This window comes from Bradysia coprophila (assembly GCF_014529535.1).
Source record: "Bradysia coprophila strain Holo2 chromosome X unlocalized genomic scaffold, BU_Bcop_v1 contig_35, whole genome shotgun sequence".
NCBI classification, from domain to species: Eukaryota; Metazoa; Arthropoda; class Insecta; order Diptera; family Sciaridae; genus Bradysia; species Bradysia coprophila.
Genome location: NW_023503325.1, coordinates 683,883 through 700,908, shown reverse-complemented (window position 1 = coordinate 700,908; position 17,026 = coordinate 683,883). Strand labels below are relative to the sequence as shown.

The 17,026-nt window shown below is 35.2% G+C and overlaps 1 protein-coding gene across 1 annotated transcript in view; it reads right to left on the bottom strand.

The window, feature by feature from the left end:
- The window catches only part of LOC119069507 (tumor necrosis factor receptor superfamily member wengen), a 42,420-nt gene that overhangs the window by 890 nt on the left and 24,504 nt on the right, over positions 1–17,026 (bottom strand). The window lies entirely within an intron of this gene.

The window sequence follows — 17,026 nt, the reverse complement described above, 5'->3', positions numbered from 1 at the left end:
TAAGGATCAGAATAAAACGAAACACAAAACAATAGTCATTTGATTGACGAGGAAAAAATCCAACAAGTGCGAGTGCACTCTTCTTATCTGGAAAATAGTCTACCGAAATCAGATTCATTTTCCAGAGTATAGTCATCTTTGTGTGCCTAGAAAGGTATAGAGGGATTTTTTTGAAAGTGGACCAGGCTCCGTCGGAGCTATTTTTTCGCGGCGGTTTGTTCATATGCCCAGATCGCCCTTGGCCCCAATAGTCCAAAACCGCTGTCGTTTAATTTTCATATTTGCGTCTTGGCTGGTGGTGAAGGTGCAAAAGTCGAAAAAAGGGTGTTTTTATACGTGATTTACTGCCGCTACAGACAATGGACACACATGTGTGGCGGCTCGTTGGATAGGTACTGGCCAGGAGAACCGGGGCAAGCATAGATATCTTACATGTTCTGTGCCATTGTTCGAAAATAACAAAAATATTGTGTCAGTCAAAAGCCGTAAATTTCGATGGACTTCAAAAGGTGATATCTCGCAGCTGGAGAATGTTTATGGTTAGATCATTGGATGCAGACATCAAAAACAGCATAATTCGTGTATTTTTCTAAAATCAATATTTTGCTTTCGAGTGAAGGAAGACATTTGCTTTATACCGAAAAAAGTATCCTGAAACCTTTCACTTCTATGGCAATTGAGGTATAATTGTAGAGCTGGGTTAAGCCTCCATCAGGGCAACCACTGATCTGTATAACAACAGTCACCAGGTAGAAAATATCACCTAATAAAGCTCATCAAAATTTCCGGCCTTTGACTGAAACATACTTTTTGTTATTTTTGAATAGTGCTTGAGTACACATTTGATATCTGTCTTTGCCCCGGGTCTCCTGGACAGTACCTATCCAACGAGCCGCCACACATGTGTGTCCATCGTCTGAAGCAGCAGTAAATCACGTATAAAAAACACCCTTTTTCGACTTTTGTACCTTCACCACCAGCCAAGACGCAAACATGAAAATTAAACGACTGCGGTTTTGGACTATTGGGACCAAGGGCTATCTGGGCATAAGAACAAACCGTCGCAAAAAAAATAGCTCCGACGGAGCCTGGTCCACTTTCAAAAAAGTCCCTCATAGAAATCTCGAAACCATAAACACTTTAGGAATTTTTAATTCGGTTCATGCCGAAAATCAAATTTTTGTTTACCGAACAAACGATTCCTCATAGCCTCAATGCAATGTCGGAATCAGCATCGGTAAGATCACTAAAAAAAAGGATAAATCATTCCTCCATTCCGGAACTCATCACGATCCATACCAATGCATGTTTGGTATCATTGGAGAGCTGATGAGGCTAGTAGTAACAATTGCCGACAAAAATTTCGATTGGCAAGACCGAATGGTGGGACAGGTTGCATTCGACATCCGGGCGAATGAAGTAAAATATAAGCGAATGAATGGAACGGACGAAGGCTAATGAAAGGAAAATATGAGCGAATGAATGAAGCGAATTGTACGAATTATCAGCGAGTGATTGGAGAATACGAGCGAATGACATGCGAATGCGAATGGTGGGACAGGATTTTCCGTAGTTGTTTTCCCCTCGCAAAATTTTGATCTTTTATTTTCGTCTAGAAGTTTAGCGAAATAGTCAAATTTTCCTCTCATATCTCAGTAGGTGAGTACCAAACCCACTAAAAACTTAAGTGATTCCTTTCTATCTGAGCACATAAAAACAACTCATCCATATAAAGAGGCTCGATTTCGGAAGGCCGTTTTTCAAAAGAATCCCATTGTCAATCAAGGCAACGAAAGTTTAACTTTTCGTCACCGAAAAAAAGACCTTCTTTCCACGAGAAACTTTTACAATATTTCTACAGTAAATATATACAACAGAGATATCTTCTCGTTTTGGTCAGAACTTGTCATACGTTCGGTTACATTACGTAAACAAAACATGTATATAACAGCTACAACGATTTTGCGATGATTTTTTTTGCAAAGAAATTAACGACCACTTCTAGAAACGAAAATCCGTTTATCTAATTTTTAGGACTTTTTTCTTTTAGAAAAAACCCTATTGTGGACGCTTCATCTGTCCATCTGTCCAGGTTTTTCTGTCACAAATCATAGATTATATTTATAAATCGAAAATTTGGTAGTCGGTAGTTTTGGTAGTTGAGCTACTATGAGCGAATCAACACCAGGCAAATAAACCAACAGCTCACAGTTAACAATACAATTCGAAAATTTTGTAGTTGGTAGCTGACTGCCAATATTATAATTGACTACCGAACGTAATTTTTGGAAATTGAGGAAATTGTATGAATGAAATTGTATACTTTGTTCGAATGCTGCACAAATAAATCGTTTAATTTTTGGCAGAGATGCTTACTATTAGAGAACTGCGGACCGACTGACGAAATCATTCTATATGCTTGCCTATTTACAGCTTGAATTTTTGGTAGATGACTACCAAACTGGTAGATGACTACCAAACTGGTAGATGACTACCATGCTGATTGAGAGGTGGTAGAGATATGTTAACTGTTTGACAGCTGCACACCGACTGATGAAATTGTTTAGGCTGCTAGCCTATTTGGACGGTGTTCAGCAATAAGGTATCATCCAACATCTCGTTTGAAATGTCAAAATTTTGTGAACGCCAAATAAATTTATAAGTGAACCGACAGTAAAATTTGAAAATCCTGTATTGAATTTCTCAGAAAAATAACTTTGATTAAAAACTTAGAAGATTGAAATCGGTGTCAAAATGAAGGTAACTATTGGAACCCGAAGTAAATGCAATCGAAAAAATAAATTTTCGTCAGCAAGTACGGCGTGCCAGACGAGTTGAAAATTCGAAATTTCATGTTGTCTTCAAAAAAAAATTTACTTTCAAATTCCATTCGTCATTTGGGACCAATACCTTTATTTTGACACCGATTTCGATTTTCTACCATGAGTTACCGCCGAGATATACACTAGGGCTACCCTCGTTAGGGCCCTTCCAGGACTCAAATCAAAAGCCGTGCCCTTATGAGGGACCCAAAGTGACGTGTGGCAATGGTCTAGTCTACTGTAGCTTCTTCATGCTTATAAAACCGTGAATCTGCTTTGCGAAATACAGCAAGCTTTTCTCGATAAACGACAAGAACCCCTTACATGACTGATGAAAATATTTAGTCAGAACCTGATCTCGTTCTAGAATATCTTAGATGTCATAAAACGAGCATATTTCGTTGTATTCTAATAAAAATTTTAATTCTTTCTTTGTTTGCAACAAACTACAATTTAAATAGCTCGTAGTTAAGTGAATTTACTTTACAGTTTAGCTGTAATCTACTTCAAAGTCAATTGTTTCGCCGAAACCGTCAATATCATCAACGAAATCACCAGTTGTTACTGTGTCAAGGAATGAATAAAAATGTTTGTAATCTTCAGGAACCAGCTTTAAAATTTCTTTCAAGTTGTCGATTTTTTCCTTTGATAAAGATTTTCCATTAGGCCACAACTCATCTAGAACAATATTTCCAAAGCCGGAAATGTTTCCTGTTTTTTTCTCGATATTGACACATTGAAAATCATCGTCGATTTTTTTTTCATTTTTATAATACCTGGTTGAGACTTTTCAATTACAATTTCGTGTGTCTCAAGCCAGTTGATCTTTTTCTTGTTTACGTCCACTTTTCGATTTGTTACTTGCTGCTCCAAGCTTTTTACAGAAAAAAAGTCACGACCAGACATTCGATTTACTACGAATTTGTTCTTCAATCGGCAATCTTCCATTATTTCCATGAACTTATCAACTGTAAACACATCGCCAGCAGTTTTCAATGCGCATTCGAAATCCCCAAATTCTGAATCGTTCGGAAGGAAGCTGTGGCCTGACTGCAGGTAACGAATGGAAATAGTTTGTAATGATTTGTGATTCTGCAGCAAGTGATCGAGCATTAGAATAAGCTTAATGCTTCGATTCTGCCCTCCGCACGCATCTGACCACAAAATCAGCTTTTTCGGTCCATCGATATTGGAGACATATTTTCTCAAGCAAGATCCAACCTCCTGTGTGCCTTTGGACGCTTCGGTTTCAATCCAAACATGAAATATTCCTTTACCGGTGCTGCCCACATGTATCCCAAAGTTGTAACAACTTAACTGACGCAAATAGTAAACAATACTCGTAGAGAGTTTCGGACAGCATAATATTTTTTGGAAATCGAACGACAAAACTTCTAACGATCCATCAACTTTCGCCAGTTCAAGGTCCTCTTTCATCTGCTTTCTCAATAATTCAGCTTGTTCAAGGTGGTCATTGTGCTGCTGCTCTAGAAAAAGACGGTCTTCTTCAGCCAGCAAAGTATTTTGGATTTTCACAGCAAAGATATCGCATTTAAGACACGAGTCTTTTTTAGGTGCTTTAAACCTGAGGTTAAAGTCTTCATAAAAAACTCTCTTATAAAACGATTTGCTAACTGGGTTTTCCGCATCAACTTTGTACAAATCATACATTTTGGCTAAATTCAAATTTGAATTCAGATACTTTGCGTTGGTTTGGCTTCGAGTATAATGAGAGATGTACTTTGGAAACGACGAAATATGAGCTCGTACCTCAACTCTCTTTGATACCGGAAACGCGTTCGCTCCGCCTCTAGCTTTTCCTCTGCAATCTGCAAAAGAATTGAAGAATTCCTGCTTGTTCAACGCAACTGTTATGCGCTTTTGACTAATTTGTAGTGTTTGGAGCAGAGCAACTTTACACACAGTACACCCAAACATTGTGTACTTGCGAGTCTTTTGACGCTTCTTGATGGGATTCTTGGTGTACGATCTCTTCGTTGGCACTTGGCTAACACAGCTTATTAACAGCACACAGCGACCCGAAAATGTACCCATGCTCCAAAACTGATTGAACAATCTTCTGCGACGCTCTTCACTTACAATTTCGGTACATTTCTTTGAGCATGAGCATACAAAACGTTCGTTGAAAACTTTTGCTTCGACCAAGTTTCCTTTTGTGTTGATATGTGCCTGATTTGAATTGTAAAGTCGTTTTCTGTCGGCACGAGATTGACCGGGTATTTTTCTTTTTCTACCTTTTTTGGGACGACCTCGATAAACCACTGGCACATCATCAACTTCTAAAATAAGGAAAAGGTAAAAAAAATTAGAGTTTTAAGTTTCAGAACAGATTTTGTGTGTGTGTGTGTGTGTCTACATCCTATAGGAAAAACTGTTGGATGCCGGACTGCCGGTTGGTTATAATCGACTTCCGGTTGATTAGCCAACTGCAGATTCATTATGGTCGACTGCCGGCTGATTCCTGCCAACTGCCGGTTGATTATAACCAACTACTGGTTGATTATAACCAAATACTGGTTGATTACAACCAACTGCCGGTAGATTATAATCGACTTCCTGTTGATTATAATCAACCGATATGCTTGATTTCCTCTTACGCCGTTTACGCTCCGTTTGCATTCCGTTTACGTTTTAAACAATAAAAAAGAGGCTTGGTTTAGCTAAACGGAGCGTAAACGGAGTAAGAGGAAATTAAGCATTACTCTTTCTTGTGCTATTGAACTATTTTATGATTGATTATGTACCTGATAGGTCGTCGTTTAAAACGTCATTTTCGAGAACATCAGCTACAATGGTCGCATTGAGCAAAGCATTTGTATCATTTCTTATATCACCAAAAGCATCGTGATCGGATTCTATAATAAAAAATTGAGTTCGTTCTACTTCCAAAAATTCAGATATTTTGAAACCTTGGTCAAATTCAACGAAATCTTCGCATGCAGAGATATTTTGATCGTCGATCTCATCGTCCTCGCTTGATTCTATACAATTTTCGCTAATTATTTTGCTTAAATTAGAAAACATAACCAAAAATCAAACCTGCATATTCAATCAAATCATCAATGTCCTTGCATGCAAAGGACTTCTTTCCAAAAATCAATTCTATTTTATGATCATCCCGTTTTTCCAAATCAACTGAATTCGATGCAGAATCAGTCAAACCCGGGGAAAAATCGACATTGTGATCTTCGTATTCGTTCGATTCTTCAATTAAATCTTCATAGTCATGAAGCGTTATGGAATTTCCATAAACAAGTTGTTGTATAATAGAGTTTTCACTGGAATTTTCCAGGCCACAACCATGTCGAATCGATTCTATAATAAATTTTTCTATAAAAACAAATCACACTGTTTGTACTCTTTATGAATTGAAACCTTCACAGTTGGGTGAATTGATAATAATTTTTGATTTTATTTGATTTCCAGGATGAGTAAGTTTGTTCGGGGTCTTAGACATTTTTCAAACTGCATTATGCTGCTTGCTTATATCGAAAATTGAAGGGTACGTGGGTAGAAACAAAGTACGTCAAAAGTTTAGATAAACCTTTTACTGTCGTTTCGGAAGTGGAAACGTACGTACTTGTATCATAACTTTTTAACAACATGGCTATAGGAAGAAAGGAATAAAATATTTTGTTTTGTTGACTCATTGACGGAAATTAAAACTTTCGTCGTTATATTGACAAAGACGTTATATATGCAAAATCTGCATACAAATATTTCTTAGGCAACGAATGTGTAACAATCGACCGGTGACAATGTATGTACACAATGTAGTGCCTAAAAAAGAATCTATGCAACTCAGCATCATAATGTTCGAAAACCGCATTAAACTTTGTATAAATCTCAATCCAAATAAGAATGTTTTGAGGTCTCGCTTAATTCCTAATAAAACACTATGCACTCGATGTCATAAATAACTTTATGCAACAGATGAATGCATCTACATTTCGCACTCGGAAGCTCAAAATACTATTAACCTCTGTACTATTGCATGTACTTTTGGAGCAAATCTTAATTACATTTCTATGTGTGTGATTCGGAAATTATCGTATGTTTCAATAAAAAATAAAGCAAATTTAAATTGAAGAATTATTATTACGATTATTACCACTGATGCAGTTACACTATTCATCAAGCTTCACTTGGGTTCATCTAGCTTCTATGTTCATACATTTTGAAAGGACATTATAGCATAATGATAGAAAATAGATTTCATATTCATAGAAAATATGTGAGTGCTAAAAAGTAAAGGAATAGGGTACGGACCCCAGTATTCGGCATAGTTTAGAATATCGGCCATCTATTGTTTAGAACAATGAAACCCAATGAAACCCATTGTTGTGGCCGATATTCTAAACTATGCCGAATACTGGGGTCCGTACCCTACCTGCAATTCAATTCAATTCAATTCCTTTAATCGCTATCTTCATACTACCTAATGTGGGTGAAATGCTCAATAACTTTAAATTGTCATACGTTGGAGTGAGAACTATAGAAATGTTTCAGAAACGGAACATTTCAAGTTTATTCAAGTTTTTCAAGTACTTATTATTTCGTTGTATTTGTCAAATGTTTCGAAAAAATGAAAATGATACCCAAATGACTTGATTCCAATAACGCTTTTTTCACTTTTCGACAGAGTTAGAAAGGTTTAAAAAGGCGTTGTGTTTTTGTTACATTTCGCTAAACATTTCCATTGTGAACAAATACATACTTTATTGAAACTGTTGTTTAATAACGGTAATCTGGAGAAGGTGCAATTATAGTGTTCAGCTATAAAACTAATGTAAACCTTGATATACAATCGGTTTACCGAAATATTTTAAAGGCCCATAGGGTCTTGTAAATAATGTGACATTAACAATATCATTCCAAATATTAAAGGACTTAGACGAAAGGGATTTCAAATTTATTGACGTTTCAGTTAAACCATATTATCAATTTTTACAAATTATGTAACGGAAATTTTAATTTATAATTCCGTACTGGTAAAGACGTATATATTCTAGACCGCGGTCTTGGGGGTCTTGGGGGATAGATGTGCGCTCATAATGTACATAATACTAATGTACTTATTTGAAAGAGTTTAGATTTGTATTTTTATGAAGCTGTAAGCAGTCAATAAACTACCAAATTTTTTACCTGTTGTCCTGGTAAAGACGCACAGGGGTTTAGATGATCTATGGATCATACGTGTAAGTAGTCTTTGCCAGTAATTCGTTCGTTCTTGATCAAGATGACAGATAAAAAATTTGGTCATTTGTTGACTGCTTACTGATTGCTTACTGATCCATGTTAGTGTTGAATTTCGAATAATAGAAAAAATAACATAAGTTTGGAAATTGAAAATATTTTACTCACTAATTTATTCGTTTAAAAAGAACTCTACATTTGCATCAGAAACTAGAGAATTTGGATTTTTTTCTAACTAGTAAAAAAAATTATAAGTTCCACAACAGCACCGGGATAAAAATCCATTTACATCAGCCTGTTAACATGCTAGAGGGTAGTCAACTCGAGACATTTGGAAAACCCCAATTTTTGTTACTATTCATGAATAATATCGCTTCTTGATGTTCAGTTTTTTTTTATCCGTCTAAAGAATGTTTTAACTGTTTACACAAATATTTATTTCTTTTAAATTTACAATTATTACAAGTTATAGCATGACCAATAAAAACTCTATTATTAAAACTCCAAAATTTTGAGTCTCATAACGTTTAGCAACGTTTTTATACAATCGGTTTACAGAAGTTTGATTTTAAGAACGATACTTGAATGCTTTATGTTATTATACAATCGGGTTACAATTTTGTTGTTGTTCTTTCTATGCTTAAACTATTTCATTTTATTACGCAATTCCATTGAAAACTCTATTATACAACCGGTTCACAGAAATCTAATTCCAAATTGGAGTCTCATAGAGTTTAGCAACATTGTTATACAAGCGGTTTACAATTTTTTGTTGTTCTTTTTCTATGTTCAAACTATCTCTTTATATTAAACAATTCCATTGAAGACTCTATTATACAACCGGTTCACAGAAATCTAACTCCAAAATTTGGAGTCTCATAAAGTTTAGCAACATTGTTATACAAGCGGTTTACAATTTTTTGTTGTTCTTTTTCTATGTTCAAACTATCTCTTTATATTAAACAATTCCATTGAAGACTCTATTATACAACCGGTTCACAGAAATCTAACTCCAAAATTTGGAGTCTCATAAAGTTTAGCAACATTGTTATACAAGCGGTTTACAATTTTTTGTTGTTCTTTTTCTATGTTCAAACTATCTCTTTATATTAAACAATTCCATTGAAGACTCTATTATACAACCGGTTCACAGAAAGCTAACTCCAAAATTTGGAGTCTCATAAAGTTTTGCAACAATAAAGTTAAAAAGTATACAATGATCTACAAACTGGTAAAACTAATGTAAACCTTATTATACAATAGGTTTACAAAAATATAATTAATCAGTGATAACAAAATGAGAAAAAAGTCCGCATGACATCGGACGTAAATACCCTAACTGAAGAGAACATTCTTTATATTGATAATCCAGGGCGCTATCATTTCAATATCTAGATTTCACAACATATCACAAGTCGCTTCACAATGTGTACTGGCTGGTAGGTTTATGTTAAAGCTGAACACTCTGGTTGTACATTTGTTAGGTTTTGCAAAACCTTTTTTCAGTGGGACTCAGCAATTAATAATAGTATTTTCTTTTATTGTCGATTTTGTTTGTAACTTGTTTGTTTCAAATGTTAGAACTTCAATGAGATGATGTTGATATTGAAATTACTTTGCAACAAATGATTTTTCATGACTGTTAATATTGGTTGCTTTGATTGATATCAAAAAAACAACTCATGGATAAAACGATTCCATACATAAATCGATTATATTGGAACGAATACTTTTTGAAGAGTATGTTTTGTCTGTACAAACATTCCAGAGAGAAAGAGTATTGACCTACGCTACTTTATCATTATTAGTTCTAAAGCTTGTGGAAGTATTTGTGACCAGTGAACATAATCTTGCTGCTGTATTATCGTATCCGCAAAATGAAATGCACGTGAATATTTTCATAAAACTTGAGAGGGTGGGCCAAAAATGGAATGAGTCTAGTAATAGGAAATGTTGGAATTCATTACCAAAATTAGACCACCAGTCACGACAAATTATTAGTGAACCGCCTGTGACTATTTTTGAACCGCCAGTTACTGCCAATGACTTTAAATGAAAATACATTTTTTATCTATCCCCAATATCAAAATCATATTACCACAAACTTTTTAATATCTTACACACACTTCTTATTAATTGGCCCCATAGAGTTATACTCTTCTTTTCTTCAATTCACACACCAATCTCTCAAAACGGCCTTCCTCAGTAAACAGACTTTTTTTAACTCACTTTCTCAAAAAACTTACCCGCCACAGTCGACAAAGAGTGAAACACAGAATGAAAATCAGATCGAGTCGAAAACGCGAATGCGAAGGCAACTTAAAAACATTTTATTAAAGAAAAATAACCGATTTCCGAATCGGAAAAACATTTTTATTTCCATTTTTATCATTATTATTTTCAGCCGATTACCACAGATTTCTAAATAAAATCTGAAAAGTGAAAGTAGTCACCTATTCTTCTTCTTGTCGCCGTCCACCCCATTCACGATTAAATTCTTGATATTACCAAACCTACTCTTTCTTCCCGATTTTCGAAGGTCAGAAACATTCGACGGAATGTTCGATTGACCATTTCTCGAGTGTAACTCTATGATTGGCACACGTATTCTATTTTTCATCAATCCATTTGATTAATAGCAGTTGGTTGACCAGCAAAACCAAAAAAACAAGTAAATCCAATTTTCGGTACATGAATTCAAGCAAGGCAAACTCAGAACTACGACATCAGAACTTTTGAACTTCGCCTAGGCCTAGCGATGCTATCGTCAGAACTTTTACCTGCAACTTTTCACTAACACCAATAACTTTATTGCCGGTTTGTGGTTCTATAATAAAACCTTTATCTGCCGGGGAATAATATTCCCCGATTTTCAGGTCCATCAAATACCGGCAATATTCAACAAATAGACTTTTTCCATAAGACTTTCCATCGAACTTAATCAAAATAAAAAATTTAAATTTTGCTGCCAGTTCACCCAGTTCACTTATAAAATAATTTGGCGTTCACAAAATTTTGACATTTCAAACGAGATGTTGGATGATACCTTATTACTGAACACCGTCCATTTATGATTCGATAATTTGGTGGTTGACTACCAAATTGGTAGTTGAATACGAAACTGATAGAAAGTTGATAGAGATTTTTACAGTTGTTTACTGCTGGATATCGACTGATGAAACTATTCTTCCTGCTTGCCTATTTATAATTCATGTATTTGTTAGTTGTTTAGCTCCAGAATTGAGAAAATTGGTAGAAGGAAATAAGACATCACTAGGCTTTAGCTGTTTGTTCTTGTTCAAGTTTGTTTTCTGATTATCGATAGCTTAGAGTTGACGCTGAATTCAAAAATTTAGTAGTTAGTAGCTGACTCCCAAACGTAATTTTCTGCAGAGATGTTTATTATTCGAGACCTGCGCACCGATTGACGAAACTATTCTGTCTGCTTGCCTATTTTCAGCTTGAATTTTTGGTAGTTGACTACCAAACTTGGTAGTTGACTACCAAGCTTGGTAGTTGACTACCAAAATTGGCAGTTGACTACCAAACTTGGCAGTTGACTATCAAACTTGGTAGTTGACTACCAAACTTGGTAGTTGACTACCAAACTTGGTAGTTGACTACCAAACTTGGTAGTTGACTACCAAACTTGGTAGTTGACTACCAAAGAGACAGTTGACTACCAAACAGGTAGTTGACTACCAAACAGGTAGTTGACTACCAAACAGGTAGTTGACTACCAAACAGGTAGTTGACTACCAAACAGGTAGTTGACTACCAAACAGGTAGTTGACTACCAAACAGGTAGTTGACTACCAAACAGGTAGTTGACTACCAAACAGGTAGTTGACTACCAAACAGGTATTTCACTACCAAACTGGTGGTTGACTACCAAACTGGTAGTTGACTACGAAACTGATATAAAGTTGGTGGAGATGTTCAACAGCTGGATATCGACTGATAAAGTTCTTCTTGCTTGCCTATTCAAAACTCACGTATTTGGTAGTTGGTAGCTCCAGAAAAAATTGAGAAAAAGACCTTACCAGGTTTTAGCCGGTTTGTTCTTGTTTTTATTGAATAGCAATGGATGGATGACACATCTTAACACAGCCAATATTTGTTTTGGTATTTTTAACCAAATAATATGATGCGATGAATAAATATAAAATTGTGAGAGGAGTAGGTGGATATTAAGTTTAATGTATAGGCGTGTAGGTCGTTGTCATATTAAAATATATTTCAATTAAAAATATTCACTTCAGCCAGCCAAAATAACAAAAAAAAATTCCTGCTCATTTTGTGTTCGAAATTTTTAATTTTCAAAACATGAGAAAATTGACCTTTACAATTACATTTTATGGATGGTTATGGCTACATGCGTTCATATATACAAAACACAATCGCTATACACTGGAAGCCTTTCACTTTTTATTGAAAATATTTTTTTTTAAATTGTTTGTTAAATACGAAATATCCAAGTTCACACAGAATACCATAATGCCATGGCGTTAAATTTATTCCAGAAAATATTTTTTTGGAAAACATCGAATTCTAGTGGCAAGTGCAATATCCCTAGACGATTTATATCACTCATTCATATCTACCTGGTTCGTATTTATCGTTATCGTTCTTCTTGTAATACATCGGATTGGCCAATGTGCACACAACAAACATACTTATTACGCCAACCATCAATTGAATTTTATTTCGCTGAACCATTTTTACTTATTTTTTTGGCAAACTATAAATCTTTCGTTTGATTTTTAAAAACAATCCGTTGTATTGTTACACGTTTATTTCACTGCGAAATATGTACATTCAACGCGTGTAATACCATTGGCCAACTGAATGAGCACGATTCGCTGGTTTCGTATACACTAAAAATCGTAATATTTTGCGCGAAAAGTTTTTCTTCATCTGATCGATAGAAATTTTACTGACGAAATTGTTTTCAATGTTTTTTTTTCTCTTAGCTTTACTTCTTCCACTCATTCACCTGCATTTAAGATGTATATACGTGGTGTATAATACTGAGGAAAAGAGTTCGGTTGAAAAAGCAGGTGAATATGGGACAGGTATACAAGATCCCATCAAAAATATTTGTAGCCTTTATTATCCACCACTGGATGCAAGCCTCCCAATGAGGGGTATTTAGCCATGAAGCACCACGCGGGCCAGTGTGGGTTGGTGAGTGTGGATCGTATGCTTTACATGAATTCCGAACCACGCCTATAGGTTAGCAAAGCCTTTAAGATTTTTCGTCTGGTGCTGATTAAATCTGCTCCTAAAGTTAGACTTCAGATATTTGTACACATAATTCCGTAAATGGGTTACGTCATTCATGTCATTCTTCAATGTACGTTTCGTTGAGGGCACCAAATTTATTCACACTCATCATAACAAAATAAATCAGATGATGCTACACTTCGATCATGTTAACGATTTCCAGCGAATTAATACATGCAATAAGCGTCAGCATTATATTCTCCAAGTAACCGTTTTCTGCAAAGAATTGGTAACAGACAATTAAAACCGAACAGACGCTTCATATATGAAACCGAAGCCTTCAGGCAAAAAGTTCCTAGGAACATTAAAATTGGGCTCATAAGAGTCCCAACATTGAGCCAAACGGCAAAAAGTTCTTTCGAACAATTTGTACTACCATCGTACACTTTAACTTCGAGATTTTCGTATAACTGATCAGGTGTAACGAATATAACATAATTACACCACGTTCGCGTAGGGGGCATATTCCTAACCGCATTTCTAACCGTTTTTATATTCGCCTGTTCCTTGACACATTTAATTTTATGTAAGTGCGAGACATTCGTTTGACGTGACTGCTTTACGATAATATTTGTGTGTTTTCTTCACCAATTGTAGCAGCCCCCCCTACGGTTAGAAATGCTAGAGAGACGATGAACATGTAGAAAAATCTATAGTTACGCTTCTATAAACATCGCGTCATAAACAGTTTGTTATGCAATAATGTTTCCATTAAAAAAAATGATTTACTGGATCGTTCTAATGTCTTTGCTAAGGAGTAAATTTAACACAGAGAGCTGACAGTTTGGTTGCTAGGGAGAGAGTAATCATCCTTTGCAGCTGTCACAATTTTTTTGCTGTAATATTCATTCTGTGATATTTTTTGCGTACGCAACTTTGATTATTGGTTGTTTTTTTTGGAAATATTATTTATTTGAATATTTAACATCAACCGAAGTGCAATAATTACAATTGTTATCGTTTTCTAATAATCGAATTCATGCATTGGTGAGATGATTAATACATTAGTTCTTAAAATGCTACTTGGAGTGTGACAAAGAAACCGTTATTGAATGGAAAAAAATACACCGAATTGAGACATCAATTGATTTTGCACTGTGTCATATACTTACCGTTTAATGAAAGATTCATATTGCTGGCCACACTGAAGGTAATTTTTTTTGAAAATCTTCATAAACCTAGCCTTATGTATACGTTTCGTAGATTTGAGTGTACAATTGTGGTCATGGAAATGATGAATGTTTACGTTTGTCGCCAATGTGGAAAAGAGTTCAGAAGGAAATGGGATGTAGAAGGTCATGAACGATCTTTAAGAAGTTGCATTCGGAAAAAAAAATTGTGTGCAAAGTTTGTGGAAAAGAATTCAACCACACCGGAAACAAAAATCGGCGCGAAATCGTTTGTCTGAAGAATGAAAAAAGCCGGAAAATAGTTGTATTGTCAAATATACAGATCCGGCCACCTGATGAAATGCGTCCAATCGAACTTCTTCCGGTTCCAATGCAAGGAATTGATAATGATGATGATATGAATGGAAATACAAGCGCTGTCATCCCTGATTCCGTTGATCCTACACATGAATTGCTGCCGATGGGAAGAGCTAGCCCAACTACAATCGAACTTCCTCCGGTTCCAAGAACTCATCGAGTTAGAAATCGTCCACTTCATCTGAACAAATCTACAGAATCAAATATTGTCAAAAAAAAAAGCCCACATTCAACGACAAGCACAAAAAATGGCAATGCAACGATTGCGGCGGTTTCTTTACGAGAACTACGCATTGGCGTAGACATAAATGTCAATTTCATCATACTCAGTTTTGTGATTACTGCACGGAAAATATTCGAAGTAAAGACAAACTTTTATATCATATAAAATATGTTTGTCCCGGACGATTTCAAGAGCATCAACTCTACAATAAAAGGCTGCGCTGCTACGAGTGTCCTTACTGCGGATCGTTTTTCCGTCGCTGGTGTCTTAACGGTCACATGCAATACACCTGCAAAACGTCTTCAATTAAAAAATTGTATTGTGACGAATGCGGGCGTAGTTTAACGAAAAAGCTGTATACCTCATTAGACAATGTAAACACATCTGAAACATTACACAACAGTCTGAGAAAAAAAAGAAAGTTTCACAATAGAAGTTTGATGAGTGATTTTATAACCGCTACATCTAACGGTAAAACAAATTGTCAATGAGCTTTTTAATGAAACTATATCTGAAAGAGCTTAAAAGTTTCTTACTCGCACGATCGATTGTTGTTTGAGAGATTTATAGAGGGCAGTGCAATGAGTAGAAATCACTTAGAAAGACCGTCGAATTTCATGATTTTTGCTACCCATCAGAACGGAATATGAGACACCGAACAAACATTTAATTTGATATTGTTTGACGCTTAGAAGCGTTTGAGAAAAAATAAGGATGGACCATTATCCCTCTCGTTCTATTCTATGGATGGATTTTAATTTCGACTTTCGGCAATTGGTTCAAATCGCAATAAATGGACTGTTTTGTAGTGTTTTCCGTCGGGACCGAAAAAACACTTTGCATGTCCAAGTGCCATTCAATATAACCGTGGAAAAATGCCAAATGTAATCAAAAAAGAAATTTCTGAGATTGAAATACTTGCGCATTTCTTAAACGGAATAACTTAAAATTCCATTGTATACTGTTTTTCTGTTAACCATTTTCATTGAGCTGGATACACGACTTGAATAAATAATGGAATTCCGTATTACCATTTACATAATCAAATCAAACGTTGAATTTTTTTGAATTTATAAATATGATTTTCGATTTATTTTTGGCGGAGACAGGGACACAATGAAACCATTTAGCAGCACAATTTTAACATTTCTCTGTGATGAAACGTTACGCTCAAACGGAGAATCATATTTATCAAATATGAATAGTTAATTGCAGAATAAAGACATGTCACATTAGTGAATTATTAGAAAAATGAAATTTCATTGAGTTGATTGCTTGCCTTTAAACTAGAAGTTTTTTTTTTTTGATAGTTTAAAACAAACAAAAACCATGTCGTGAGGTTATTTGGAACGCAGCTAAACCAAATTACATTTTTTTATAATTCGCTAATGTGACACGTACCGTTTCTACATTTAACTGTTCATCTGTTTAGTAGGGTGAAGTGAAGATACACATAGCACTTGGTTATTTTGAAAATCGAAATTGATCAGTTGAAACTACACTCATTCTCACAATAACTCTAACTGATACGAAAACTAAATTACTGTCCAAACATCTAGATCCTTATGCAGTCGTTTGAGCAACATCGTGTCGGACATATATTAATATTACGGATGATTATCATCGGTTATCTATAACTGCAACTCAGGAATAAACGAGAAACTCTGACTAATGAGGTCTTAAGCAAAAAGCATATTCCAAGCAGTAAAAAATGTGAATTTAATTCTTTTGAAAACACTTAGTTTAACTTGTTACAGACAGCAAGCATATGACACGTAATATTATCGGGTCTATTACTTCCATTCTATCAAAGTATTTTTAATCTGTTGATTTCAAATCTTGTACTTCAATTTTTTAACGTGCATTTTACTATGTAAAGGACCAGATTACCCAGAGCTTTTCATCATTTTTGTCGTCGTTATCGATAACAGATAATAGATTATTGACATGACCTGTTTGTGTTTGAGGTCAACTACAACATTCAACTTAGT